The 5,000-nt window shown below is 53.9% G+C and overlaps 1 non-coding gene across 1 annotated transcript in view; it reads left to right on the forward strand.

Moving 5' to 3' along the window:
- The first annotated feature begins 3,961 nt into the window (after positions 1-3,961).
- The window catches only part of LOC124729656, a 1,909-nt gene continuing 870 nt past the window's right edge, over positions 3,962-5,000 (forward strand). The window contains exon 1 of the ribosomal RNA XR_007007736.1: positions 3,962-5,000. This exon is cut by the window's right edge and continues 870 nt beyond it. This is a non-coding gene — a ribosomal RNA (small subunit ribosomal RNA).

A 5,000-nucleotide genomic window follows, 5' to 3' on the forward strand; every position in this document is an offset into this window, starting at 1 on the left:
AGGGATCCGACGGAACTACGCCACCCATGCCGGCAAAACAGTATTGCCATCTATGAAAATAGGGCGACACCACATGCAATACCGCCATCTATGCGCATCTGACAACACTACGTCCGCACCACAAAACATACCGCCATCTGTAGGTCTCCCGCAACATGACCTCCTCCAACGACGATACCGCCATCTATGCGACGCCAAGCCGATTAAGACAGCGATGGCGCCACAGTGCCCGCCTTTCGACGCCACCCACAAAGCCTGCAGCCTCTGTCGACCATAGCACCCAATCTCCAGTGGCTCTGCCGCACGAAGCCGTGGACCGGCAATGACTCCACCCGCACCCGTTCGTGCACCACCCCAACCGCCAAACTCGCACCTCCAGCGGATGAACGGCGGAAGTTTCCCGCACTCGTAAAGTGCAATCCACCCCTATAACTTGCGTTTCATGAAGAGTTATTTCCAATATGCGACATTCCCGCTGTCCCTATACATGAGCCGCGACCTGTACCACTTACGAGCGAGAGACGCGATCGCGTTGCTCACTGTACGGCGTCCGATACCGAGCCATCAGCATGTCGGTCCCCATGCGCGTTGCACTCGCACTCGCAGTCGCAAAAACGTGGGGCAAATATATTACGCGGAAGAGCTATAACAGACCGAGCCCCACTGCATGGGGAGAGTCTTTGTCACTAATGTACACAGATGGAACATTTTGGACTGGAACCAGATTACCCGTACACACGGCGCTGATTAGTAATCAATGCAGAGCCATCAAACTACAGCAAATATACACAACTGTCCGTATACATGCTGAAAGAGTCTGCCCACAATGGGAACCACACGTCAGCCAGACACTCTGATCACGCACCACTCTCTGCTTCTAACGGGCGCACATACAATATGTAAGCACCAGCATGGAACAACATCCAGTGCATCTTCTCCGCCACATTACACAATCCACACTATCACAACCAGACCAGGAGGTCCATGCGGAAAATACAATATCCCAGCCTTTCGACATCCACCATTGCGCAGACCAGGCACCAACACCCACACATGTCCTATACAACGGTGCACCCAACATCACAATAGTACCTCCTGTCACAGCGCACAAACAATGACATGAGTCAAAGACACAGGTCTCACACAAGCATAGAATTGGAGCGCCGCCTCTAATAAGCCAAAGGTGCATCCTGACGTGACAAATCTGATCATGTCACAAGCATTCACTTACTATAATCACTATCAAGGAACCTGCCGCCCCCGCCCCCCCCCCCCTACACCTTTCCTTACAACAACGTGTAACCTAACCTAACCTAACCTATGTTGTACCTTAACCTAACCTATGTTGTACCTTAACCTAACCTATGTTGTACCTTAACCTAACCTATGTTGTACCTTAACCTAACCTATGTTGTACCTTAACCTAACCTATGTTGTACCTTAACCTAACCTATGTTGTACCTTAACCTAACCTATGTTGTACCTTAACCTAACCTATGTTGTACCTTAACCTAACCTATGTTGTACCTTAACCTAACCTATGTTGTACCTTAACCTAACCCATGTTGTACCTTAACCTAACCCATGTTGTACCTTAACCTAACCCATGTTGTACCTTAACCTAACCCATGTTGTACCTTAACCTAACCCATGTTGTACCTTAACCTAACCCATGTTGTACCTTAACCTAACCCATGTTGTACCTTAACCTAACCCATGTTGTACCTTAACCTAACCCATGTTGTACCTTAACCTAACCCATGTTGTGCCTTAACCTAACCCATGTTGTGCCTTAACCTAACCCATGTTGTGCCTTAACCTAACCCATGTTGTGCCTTAACCTAACCCATGTTGTGCCCTAACCTAACCCATGTTGTGCCCTAACCTAACCCATGTTGTGCCCTAACCTAACCCATGTTGTGCCCTAACCTAACCCATGTTGTCCCCTAACCTAACCCATGTTGTCCCCTAACCTAACCCATGTTGTCCCCTAACCTAACCCATGTTGTGCCCTAACGTAACCCATGTTGTGCCTTAACGTAACCCATGTTGTGCCTTAACGTAACCCATGTTGTGCCTTAACGTAACCCACGTTGTCCGCTAACGTAACCCACGTTGTCCGCTAACGTAACCCACGTTGTCGCCTAAACCTGCTCTGTAATTGTTATACGACTCGTTCAATTAGTGTAGTGTTGCCCACCCGCAACCCTCGCAATATAGTTCGCTACTCGCACTGCCCGCTCCCCTGTGTATCGCTTCATGTTAAACACCTTGCAAGTCTTGCTGACTTTCCACATGCTCCTGCTGTACACTGTAATGTGGATGGCAGCAGGACGTACATGCCGCCGCCCCCCCCCCCCCCACCCCTCCCCACGTCCCCACGTCCCCACCTTGCCCCCTGCCTTCGCAAGCTGGTTGGTGACAAGTTTGCATGTTCAATGCCCTTCGCATGCGACGTACGCAGGCTACGTTGTGGTGCGGCCTGTGTCAACTGTCCGCTGATGTCGTACGCGTGAACCACAATCTGTACTGCACATTCGTCCTTATGTACTGAATGATACATCGTGGCACATGTGTGACCGTACAACGACTGCGCCCAAAAACGGCGGACCATACAGTGCAAATATTGTGCACGCAGCTACGTGTCGTCTCCCTATGAGAGCTGGATTGCAGTGTGGTACGCCATAGAGACGTGTGGGAGGAACGGACGCCGTGGATGGCGATCAGCATGAGCTGTGTGTTGATGTATTCGGACCTAGTCGTCTCTCCTCAAACACCGTGATAGCATGGTGCACCGCGTTCCATATCTGCGACATGCTACAGAGGCCGGTTGACAGTCGTTCGAGCAATGGACATCGCATACGTACGGGGGCCACCTTCCACGTATTGTCTAGGCGTGCACATTTTGTTGCGTGTATGTGGGCAGACGTAGTGTGGCGTGACACCTGACACAGGCATGCAATAATCGTTGAAGTTGCTAATGGCGATGGACGCCTACGTTTTCTGGTGAAGTTACGCAAATGAAGAAATGGTAACCCGTTGTGGTGCGGTTGTTCTCGCTAGGGGTGAATCGGTGATGGCGACGATAGGTTGAGGTACTAACCGGTTGTTCCAGCGATACCCACCATGCCGATGAAACTGAACGGCATCTGGGTGTGAAGCGATACGCGGTGGTGGCTGGGTGGGACCGTCCCCGGCCGGTGAGGGGGCGCCTCCCGGCGTGCTGGCCGCGCGGTGCGTGGGCGCACGCGCTACAGCCGGCTGGTGGGGGCGGCCAGTGGCAGGCGCGCCGGCCGACGGACGCGGCAGGCGTCGCAGCTGCGCGCCGGCGCACCCTGCGCGCGGCGCCGTGCGGCCAAAGTAGGTCCTCGCGGGCCCGGTGCGAAGCGCGGTGGACATCTTCAGTGTGCTGGTCCGATTGAGGACTGTGTGCGTTGAGGATGCGCCGCCGCCCGGCGCTCGGCGCCGCGACGCCGTCTGCTGCTCGGTCGCCCCAGCGGTTCTCGCTGGTGGTTTGTATCGCAGCTGTGCGGATGTGTTGGCGCGTGCGCTGTGCTGGGAGAGTTCGCTTCGGCACCCAAGTGGGGCTTTTGTCCTTCTGTGGCGCTGGCGTTGGAGCTGCCGGTCACCGTAGGTGGCGCGTGTTGTCTCCCGCCGGCAATGCCACGACAGCACGCTCCCGGGCCTCTGTCGGCAGCGGCAAGCTCAGTTGGGAGCACGGGTGGTCGCACCGAAAGCGTCTACTCGCCTAACTCCGGGCGATTGCGCCTCTCTCGAACCCGACCAAGTACTTGGGACGGCGCTGCGCGCCGCCGGGACCTGAGAGGGTTTCGAGGTGTATTGTGCAGGGGAGCTCAGCCTCCTCCTGTTTGCAGAATGATTGAGCGGACGCTTGCGTGTTCGCGCGGGCCCCCGGGACACACTCCCGGGCGGCCGGCTGCTCAGCTCTAGTTGGCGCAGCTCCCTGGTTGATCCTGCCAGTAGTCATATGCTTGTCTCAAAGATTAAGCCATGCATGTCTCAGTACAAGCCGCATTAAGGTGAAACCGCGAATGGCTCATTAAATCAGTTATGGTTCCTTAGATCGTACCCACGTTACTTGGATAACTGTGGTAATTCTAGAGCTAATACATGCAAACAGAGTCCCGACCAGAGATGGAAGGGACGCTTTTATTAGATCAAAACCAATCGGTCGGCTCGTCCGGTCCGTTTGCCTTGGTGACTCTGAATAACTTTGGGCTGATCGCACGGTCCTCGTACCGGCGACGCATCTTTCAAATGTCTGCCTTATCAACTGTCGATGGTAGGTTCTGCGCCTACCATGGTTGTAACGGGTAACGGGGAATCAGGGTTCGATTCCGGAGAGGGAGCCTGAGAAACGGCTACCACATCCAAGGAAGGCAGCAGGCGCGCAAATTACCCACTCCCGGCACGGGGAGGTAGTGACGAAAAATAACGATACGGGACTCATCCGAGGCCCCGTAATCGGAATGAGTACACTTTAAATCCTTTAACGAGTATCTATTGGAGGGCAAGTCTGGTGCCAGCAGCCGCGGTAATTCCAGCTCCAATAGCGTATATTAAAGTTGTTGCGGTTAAAAAGCTCGTAGTTGGATTTGTGTCCCACGCTGTTGGTTCACCGCCCGTCGGTGTTTAACTGGCATGTATCGTGGGACGTCCTGCCGGTGGGGCGAGCCGAAGGCGTGCGACCGCCTCGTGCGTGCTCGTGCGTCCCGAGGCGGACCCCGTTGAAATCCTACCAGGGTGCTCTTTATTGAGTGTCTCGGTGGGCCGGCACGTTTACTTTGAACAAATTAGAGTGCTTAAAGCAGGCAAGCCCGCCTGAATACTGTGTGCATGGAATAATGGAATAGGACCTCGGTTCTATTTTGTTGGTTTTCGGAACCCGAGGTAATGATTAATAGGGACAGGCGGGGGCATTCGTATTGCGACGTTAGAGGTGAAATTCTTGGATCGTCGCAAGACGAACAGAAGCGAAA

This window comes from Schistocerca piceifrons, unplaced genomic scaffold, assembly GCF_021461385.2.
Source record: "Schistocerca piceifrons isolate TAMUIC-IGC-003096 unplaced genomic scaffold, iqSchPice1.1 HiC_scaffold_1217, whole genome shotgun sequence".
In the NCBI taxonomy this organism is placed as follows: domain Eukaryota; kingdom Metazoa; phylum Arthropoda; class Insecta; order Orthoptera; family Acrididae; genus Schistocerca; species Schistocerca piceifrons.